We start from the raw sequence: 9,759 nt of genomic DNA, 5'->3' as shown, positions 1-9,759 counted from the left end.
CTCTGGGCTGGCCTGGTGCAGACATCTTATTATTGAACAACTCATTCTTGCTGCTTGAAAATTGTTTTGGATGCACATTTGAGGTCCAGAGGGAGAGCGGGGGGAAGTGGCTCCTCAGCCATGTCATTTGGGGCAAACTTCTTTAGAATGCAGCTGTTTCTTACCTGTACGATGGGCTTGGGCCACAGCAGGGAGTAATTCCGACTTCCCACCTGTTCGTGGAGGGTTTGGTCTTTGTTGGGCATGGCGCCAAATGCTTCCCAAGTGCTGTCTCCTCCACTCCTCACATCAGCACTGCGAGGCCAGGCATCACCCCCTTTCCTCGACAGACGAGGGACTGGAGGTGAGAGAGTTCACACAGCTCAATCTAAGGTCACGCAGTTGGTCCACGGAGAAGCCAGGTCCACGGAGAAGCCGGGGTTCAAACCTCACCAGCATCTCAGGGGTGGCCCATGCTCCTGGCTTAGAGAGGGCAGCGGTGGGGAGTATGAGCTTCAGACGAGTCCCTGGAAACACAGTTTGGGGTCAGGACTGTATCGGGGAAGGAGATGAGGCAGGGAACATTTATTCATCCCGTTTGTGCAGGGCTCTGCGTGCCAGGCTGCAGCATTTGGACTTGCCACAGCAGATAGTGGGGAGCTCTAGAAGATTCATGAGCAAGGGAAGGTTTTGCTGAAAGCTCTCCTTCAGGAAATTTCAGCTGATAGCTGGAACTAGGATGGATGTTTTTTCTGCCAGTAGAAGAAAACTTCCTCCCTTCCTCCCTCCCCAACCCCTGCCTTTTGATGTATTTTCGGGTCTCTGGCAACCAGGCTTCTGGGAGCTTTTGGTAGTGATGGGGGACTGCAGGCTTGGGCACCCTGGTTCAACGTGGCAAGGTGGCAGGAGGGACCCAAGCTCTCTTGCTTGACTGTGTCTCTTGTAGTGTCTGGCTGAGTCTACCCCAGTGACCTCATGAGGTGCTCCAGGAGCTGGTGGTAGCGTTTGCTGCTGGCTGACAGGTAGGAAAGGGCATTTGGTCACCCCAGGCGCCCACACACAGTTGCCAGCTGCAGAACCCAGGATAGGAAGTGCTGGGATCTGAGTCCCTGTCACAGTTCTGCTCCTGACAATCTGTGTGGCTCCCGGCAGGTTCCTTAGCCTCATTTTCCTGCTTTCTAAGTGGACGAGGTCAGAGAGCTCCAGGATTCTAAGAACTTCAGCTCATCTAATTTGGCCAGCGTCACTTTCTGAGAGCCAAGTCTTCCGTGTTTTGTCTCCTGAGAATTTGCCAAGTCTGTGTGCAAGCCTCGTTAAAACTCAGTAGCTGATACGGCCTTATGAGGACCTTCAGTCCATTCAAGGAAAACCAGGGCTCAACGAAAACCATCCTAATGGGATAAAGATTTTTTTTTTAAATCAGCATATACTGAGCATTTCATATATGGTGATGAGTGGTTATGAGTTCCGCTAACGGTGTGGAGTGGGGAAGAGGGTCCAGCTTTGGAACCAGACGGCCGTGGGTTCGAACTGTGGCCCTGCCATTTAGTGGCCGCGTGAACCTCTCTGACTTCAGTTTCCTCGTGTGTCACACGTCGAGGGCACTGTCTACCGCACAGCAGCGTCACTGTGCTGTCACTGCCAGGCAGTCAGCAGTGTCTATGGAGGGGCCAGGCACAGGGCTTGGCTCACCTTTTTGGGAGCAAGAGGGACGCAGTCACAGAAGAACACTTTGCGTCCCTTTCTGGTCACATCTGAACTTGCAGATGCTCCCAGCCTGGGATCTTGCTCTAAGCCCCGGCTGGGGGTGCTGCAGCCCCCAGAGCAGTGCTGCAGAGGGAATGGGACGGGCTGCTTCCTGAGGTCCACAGGGACAAGCTCTCGAGCGGGAGCCGGAGGGCTGAGTCTTGACGGGCTGTGTTGCCGCCCTGGGGTGGGCAGCTGGGCTTTCCCTCTGGGTCTGGTTGCTCATAGGGACAGTCCCTCGGCCTAGAAGGCCAGAGTCCCTGGTGAGTCCCTGGCCTTGCTGCGTATTGCTGTGCACCCCTGGGCGAGGGGGCTGAGAGGGCTAAACTCAGCTGGGGGGGGGATGGTGTATTTTTTTTTCTTTCAGTGATATGAGAAGATGGGAGATAAGTAGATTTTTGTGCTTTTTTCTTTTCACAACTTTGCAGGAACTCAGATCGTGGGTGTTTACAAAGGAGCACAACTGTTCCTTTTGTAGGAAGGCCCTGTTTAAAAATCAGATAACTGGCCAGTCGAGGTTGCTCCCGCCTGTAATCCTAGCACTTTGGGAGGCTGAGGCAGGAGGATCGCTTGAGGTCAGGAGTTTGAGACCAGCCTGAGCAACATAGTGAGACTCTTGTCTCCACAAAAAATAAAAAAAAATTAGCTGGGCATGGTGGCACATGCCTGTAGTCCCAGCTACTTGGGGGGCTGAGGCAGGAGGATTGCTTGAGCCTAGCTGTTGGAGATTGCAGTGAGCTATGACGATGCCACTGTACTCTAGCCTGGGCCATAGAGTGAGACCCTGTCTCAAAAAAATTTTTTTTAAATAAAATAAAAATCAGATAACTGAGGCCCCAAGAATGAAGAGATTGGTAATACTTGGGGCATTGAATGAATTCCTTTTTAATTATTGTTATTTAGTAAACTATGCTTAATTAGTAAACTAGAATTATAGCAACTGCTGCTTACCAAACATTTCTTTAAGTGCTTTGCGTTACCTCATCTAATCCACAAAGCATTCTTCCAGTAGAGCAGGTGCAAGTAGCAACTGCTCTTTACTGACAAGGAAATTAAAGCTCAGAGAGGTTAAGAAACAGAACCAAGGTCACAGAGCTGAGGAGCAGTAGAGCAGGGGGTTTTGGTCAACTCCATCCTCCACGTATTAAATTGGATAAACCCTAATAAAACTAGCTAGGGTGATAAATAAGCATATAAACATAAAGTGAAAAGGGAAAGAGAGACTTAAAAATGGGTTTCTTGATTCAAGTGTTTGGGAAGTTTGGGGTGACCAGTTCCAGGTACGGCTGTATCCAGGGGTTCCAATGATGTCATCAGGACACTGTCTCTCCGGCTCTGCGCTGCCTTCCTCTGCGTTGTGGTTATGCTCTGCCTATCTCTGTGGGGAGGTAGAGTGTTTTCCATCAGCTCTAGGGGCACAATCTACCAGCTTGGCATCACAGCAAAAAGAGAGCTTCCCCTTCCTAATGGTTCTTGCAAAAGTCTTAGGATTAGGTCTCACTGGACCAGACTGGGTCACATGCTGCTTTTGCACCAGCACAGTAGGACAGATTGCTCTGATTGGTCAAGCCTGGAGGGGCGAGGGGTGGAGTCAGCCCTGTGAAGTAAGGAAGGGGCACCAGAGGACAGTCCAGGTGAAATGACCAGACAGGGAGATGGAATCCAGGCAGACAAACACAGATGTCCACATCAAAGGGTCAGGCACCTGCATTTGGAGCTCAGCCTCTAACGGTGGAGGTGTCCTCTCCCGGGCTCTGTGCCTGTCTATGTCCCACGTGCTGCCTGGGGACATACTGTGTGCCCGGTGTCTGCTGGGTCAAGGACTTCTATTCTAGGGATGTGCAAACCCTTGAAACTGTACAAGCAGTCTGTGCTTTCCGTATGGAGAGAGGATCCTAAGCTTTCATCAGGACCTCTAAGGGGTCCACAACCCGAACACCCAAACGTAGGTCAGGATCACCCGTGTCTTGGTCTGTGCATAACCAAGGACCAGGACTGGGTGGCTTCTAAACATCAGAAATTTATTTCTCACAGTTCTGGTGGCTGGAAGGCCGAGATCAGCGTGCCAAAGCATGACCAGCTGCAGACTGCTGACTTCTCGTTGCGTCCTCGCGTGGTGGAAAGCGGTGGAGACAGGTCATTGGGGTGCCTTTTATAAGGGCACGGAGCCCATTCAAGAGGGCTCCACCCTCATGACTTAATCACTTCCCAAAGGCCCCGCCTCCTAATGCCATCACTTTGGGGGGCAGAATTTCAACATATGAATCTTGGGAGAGACACAAGCGTTCAGCCTATAACCCCCTGCAAGATGACGGGGTACAGAGATGAGTGCGATAGAGTTTCCTGTCCTCAGTTTGCTCAGAAACGAACTAGTGCCTCTGATTTCTAAACCAGTGAGCTTTCTAATAAACACAATAAATTTCTAATAAATAAATAAATAGAATAACAACCCCTAATAATAATAATTAGCATTTCGTGGGCACCCACTGTATTCCAGACCTGCCCTGTCCAACTTGTTAGCCACTAGTCACAAGAGCTTATTTACACTTCAATTAAATTGAATTTGAAATGCAATTTCTCAGTCACACTAGCCACATTTCAAGTGCTCAGGAGCCCTATAATGGCTAGTGATACCATGTGGGACAGCACAGGTGTAGAGTATTTCCAGAAAGTTCTATCACGTCCTAGACTTCATGCTATGTGCTTTATATGCATTATTGTATTTAATGTCAGAAAAAAAAACAACAACCTTGGGAGGGTAAGTCGTATTTATTATCCCAATTTACAGACAAGTACTGTAAATTGAAGCACAGAGAAGTGTAGTGAGTTGCCCAAGGTTGCACAGCTGGCAAGAGGTGCAGACAGGATTTGAAGCTGCCCTTGGACACGATCGATGTTGGACTGCTTTGCCTTCTAAGGTCAGGGGAAAGGGGATAGTCCATTTTCTGGTTTCCCTGTGTGTTTTAAGCAACCACCTGGGAATTTTTTTTCTTATTTTTCCACAGCTGCCCAGACCCCTCCCCCGCCCCAAGTTCGGGCAATCTTCCAGCGGTTGGGTGTGTTCCGGAGTCTGTGTGTGTCTTCCTCACGCATGAGTTGCCACGGGAGTCTGGCCACATGCAGTGGACAGGAGAGCACTGGCTGGTGGCCAGGGCGTGGGCTGGGAACGCGAATCCTGCAGGCGGTTTCTCCGGGAGTGGAAGGAGGCGGGGCATTGTCTTCCTAGCTCCTCCCTCTCCATCAGTGGCCCTGCATGGGCCTGCCAGCCTGTAGCACCTTTGTGCCCAGACGCCCCCAGGCGAATGCTCCAGAATCAGGCACTGGGGGAACCTTCTTGCCAGGGGGTGTCTGAGGAACCTGGGCATGGCAGCAAGGGGAGGCCTGTTTGTAGGAACCCCAGCCCCAGCATGCCCCCCGTTCCGGGTGGTGGCGGGTTGGCCGGTCCCCAAACTGTCAGGGAACAATGCCTGGCACCTATTTATAGCCAGCCAGTAAACCATTAACTGGGGCCAGGCAAGCAGCAGCCGAGCTAGAGGCGTTTGCGTTTCCTAGAACCCCCAGCCATCACATTTAGGGCAGGCCAAGGGGGGCCAGGGAGCGCAGGAAGGATTTTTCTAACACTCTGGAGATCCACTGGCCACCACTTTATCATTTTCCGTCCCCTCCGCTCCCCACTCCCGCCCATCGCAGGGGCTGCAGGACGCCCTCCTCCTGGGGCTTTGCTTTTGTGATCTGTGCCGGGTGGAGGGGACAGGAAGAATAGAAGGGTGTGGGCAGGAGGGTGGGACCGGTCTGTCCTGGAACTGCAGGTGCGAAAGAGTCCAAAAAGGGAGCTTTGATGCATTCGCCAGCATTTGCTGAGCTCCTGCTCTGTGCGGGGCTCTTTGGCGGGCACTGGGGAGACAGCAGTGAACACAACAGGTGACGTCCCTACCTGCTCGGCGCTGGCCGTCTAGGGGCAAAAGGCAGGTGGTGAACAGCGAACAGATGAAGACTGATTAATTCAGAAATGGATGAGAGAGCAATGAGGGGAGAGAGGGGCCGAGGCAGGCAGCAGTTTACCTGGGCAGTCAGGGTGGGCCTCTCTGAGGAGGTGGCATTTGAGCTGATACCTGTGCAGAGAGCTGGGGTGGCAAGAACAGAGGCCCTGAGGCAGAGAGGAGCTTGCAGCATTGGACAAAAGCCTGGCAGCGGGGCGTGAGGAGGAAAGAGATGGACAACAGGTCAGAGACAGACGGGGTCCCTGTGACCCGGAGTGTTCCCAGAGTGTCCCCCTGCAGAGGTGGCGAGGAAGGCTTCTGGGCTGACATGACACCGCCAGACACCTTCTCTGTGAAGGTGCCAAAGCCCATGGCAGGCCGCAGTGGGCTGAGGGCACGGCGGGGCTGTCTGGAAGGAGGCGCCTGCTGAGCGCCTGTTTGCTGGAAGGTCCCTGCCAACATCCTCCATTAGTGGCAGAGTGACAAAAGGACGTTTCTTTTTTCTTTCCCTTTTTTTTTTTTTAGTGGACTTTTTTTAAAAAACAGTTTTAGGTTTACGGCAAAATGGAGCTGCGGGTGCAGAGACTTCCCATATGCCCTCTGCCCCTGCACACACCGGCCTGCCCCGCCATCAGCATCCCCCTTAGAGTGGTACCTGTGCCACGAGTGACAGTCTACACTGACACATCGCCATCACCCGGGGTCCACAGGTCACGTTGGGGTTCACTCTGGGTCGTGTGCATTCCGTGGGCCTGGACAAGTGCGTGACAACGTGGATCCTCCACGGCAGTGTCACCCCGGCTGTTTTCACGGCCGCAAAAATCCCGTGCTCCACCTGGTCATCCGCCACCCCCCCCCACCCCCCGGGGCAACCAGTGATCTTTTTACTGTCTTTTTGCCTTTTCCAGAATGTCCTACAGTTGGAATCATACCGTGATCGGCCTTTGCAGGTTGGCTTCTTTCACAGGTGGTAGGCATTTCAGGTTGGATATTTCTTTTTGTTCTTTGTTAACCACGATTCTCCTTTGGGAACAGACCTGTGGCCGAGAGAAAGAGGCAGGAGGTGCCAGGGGTGCAGAGAGAGGGCAACTCTGAAAAATGGTGGCAAGGGCGGAGGTGGGGCTGGCAGGTGCCGCTGGACCCTGGCTCCGGGAGCAGGTGCGTTGGCCGCCCTGCTGCGGGGGGCCCAGTGCAACCCGGGGGCTCTGGGGCAGGAGACCTTGACTCAGATCCTGGCCTCCTCACAAGTCCGATGGCCTTTGCCTCTTCCGGGTCTGCTGCCTCAGTGGGAAAATGGGAATCATAACAGTGACACCTACAGTTGTTGTGACTCTTTGGGCTCATGTGTATAAAGCGCCTGCTATGTGCCAGGCTTGGTGCGGGACAGAGAGTCCTGGGTTTCAGTCCCGCCCTGCTATTCCCAAGTCTCGTGCTCTTGGACAAGTCATTTCACCCGAGCGAGACTCAGTTTCCTCATCTGTAAAATGGAAAGGCTAATTGAACCCATCTCACTGAGTTACCATGAGGATTAGGTGAGATCATAGCATAGTGCCAGGCACACAGTGGACATTTACAAATGAATGCTGGCTGTTAAATGTCTAAAGCACTTACTCTGCTGTAGCTATTGTGTTACATGCTTTAAATGTATTATTTTACACCTGTGAGGGAGATACTATTATCACCCATTTCACTGACGGGAAAGCTGAGGCTCAGAGAAGGGACGTGGTTTGCCCAAGGTCAAGCATGTAAGAGCGGGAATTGCGATTCTGGAAGTCTGCTCCCAGAACCGAACGCATGCGGCAGGCACTACTCCAGGGGCTGGGAAGAGAGGGGGAATCACATCACCTCGGGGTGGGCGGCCCAGGAGGGAATGAGGAGAGGCGCATGTGACTTGGCCCTTGGGGATTGGGAGATTTTTCCAGAGCTGGAGACAGAGATGGAGGGAACTGCAGGAGCAAGGGCCAGGAGGTGGGAATCACGTGGGTGGCACAGAAGGACTGGCAGGTGGGACCGGAGCTCAGGGTGTGGGGAGGGACAGGAGTCAGCAGGGAAGGAAGGTTGGGCCGCACCATGGAAACAGTCACAGCTTGCAGGGTGGCACCATCCCTCCCCTCACCCCAAGTCTGTTCGTGCTTTGGAGCTTCCTAAAATACTCCTGTCCCCCCCCCCCCACCAGCAGTGGCCCTAACCCAGCCCCTCCCAACTCTCACCTCCTGCTTGCAAATAAATTAAAGCATTAAAGCCTTCGGGTGCTTTCCATAGAGAGCTTTCTCTGTCCCCTTACATCTGTTCCTTCCCTTGGCTGCAAGGCGTCTGCGGGGTTGGTGACAAAGGGGGGTTTTTCCCTCTGCTTTAGAGTTGGAGAAACTGAGGCTCAGAGAGTACATCTCTGCTTGTTCTTTGGATCTTGAGCCATCACCACCTCCAGGAAGCCCTCCCTGACCTTCCCCCCTACCCTGTCAGGTCTAGTTTCTTTATTATTTGTTTTCATAGAACCAAGTTCTTTTGCTGCAGAGAACTGGTCTCACTTTGAAATTATTTACCCATTTGTGTGAGTCAGTTTATGTTTTGCCATCTTGCCAGACTGTAACCTCCATGAAGACAGGGACTGTGTCCGCTTGCTCACCCCGTGCCTGACACCCAGGAGGCACTCGAGAAAGAGTGAATGAATGAACAGCAGTTTCGGGTCCTGTGATACATGCTGGGAAGGAAGTGTGAGCAGAACTTGGAAGAGGGACATTTGGGGATTGGACAGTCCAGGAGGGCTTCCAGGAGGAGGTAACGCATGGCTGAAGCTGGAAGGTTGAGTTGCAGTAAGCTGGCTGGAGCATGCCAGCAGAGAGGGGCATCTGGCAGCCTCCCGCGGGAACCCTCCAGGCATTTTAACTTAACCATCCTCCCCCCTGCCCGTTGCTTACACAGGTAAGAGTCAGGGTGTCTGGGGGACTCTCCCGACCTGCATCACCCTCCCTGGCCAGGAGCCAACCACCTGAGAGCTCACATGGGGATCAGGGCCACCATGGGTCACGACTGAGGCAGCCGGTCTCGGAGGAGCAGGGGACAGCTTGGGTGACTTTTATTTAGACCGACTGTGTGCCACAGGGTGCTTTAAACCAGGGGTTCCTGTGGGTGTTTATGTCCCTCCTTGAGCCAAGAATTTTTATTTTTCACATTTGAAAGGGCTGTAAAACCAAAAACCTATGAGACATAGACTATATGTGGCCTGAAAATAGCTTTGCCAAGTTTCACAAATGGAAATTTAGCAAATAAAAATAATTTGCCAGATTGAGCAAATAAACATTCAGAATGCCTCATTGAATTCGAATTTCAGAGAAATAACCCATAATCCGTGCACTACTCCATGCAATATTTAGCACATACTTATGCTAAATGATTCTTCCTTGTTTATCTGAAACTTGGATTTGATGGGGCGGCCCGTACTTGACCTGGCAGTCCCACCCCAGGCCCTGGAACATTTGCTGTCTGATGCCGCACGGAGCAAGGTTGCCGACCCCAGCCTTAAACACCCACCTATGTGACCAGGAGCCACAGGGGCTCAAGAGCCCGCCTAGAACGGAGCTTGCTAAGCAGTAGCTGCTGGTATCCATGGTATTGATACAGTCGGAGTGATCACCCACATTTATTGAGCACCTTCTGTGTGCCCAGGTGCTCTCCTAGGGGCTCAAGGACTTCATGGGATAGATGGATGCTAAACGGATAAACCCACAGGTGTATAAAGAGAGCTCAGGCCATGATAAATTCCAAGGAAAAGGACAAAGCAGGTAGAGATGGCAGGCATGAGGTTCTATTTTAGACGGGGTGATCAGGAAGCCCCTCCGACGGGGAGACCTGTAAGCCACCCCCTGAACGAAGGGGCTGGGGACATGGCCGGGGGTACCACGTGCTCAGCACTCATGTGCCCGGCCCCACATGAGTGCCCGGCACTGTGTATGTCACTCATGGAATCCCCATGAAGCAGCCCCATGGGATAATGCGGTACCATCCCCATTTCACAGATGAGGAAACTGAGGCCACAGGTCACCCAGCCCATGGC

Source organism: Eulemur rufifrons, chromosome 21 (genome assembly GCF_041146395.1).
Source record: "Eulemur rufifrons isolate Redbay chromosome 21, OSU_ERuf_1, whole genome shotgun sequence".
Classification (NCBI taxonomy): domain Eukaryota; kingdom Metazoa; phylum Chordata; class Mammalia; order Primates; family Lemuridae; genus Eulemur; species Eulemur rufifrons.
This window is presented reverse-complemented; position numbering follows the sequence as displayed.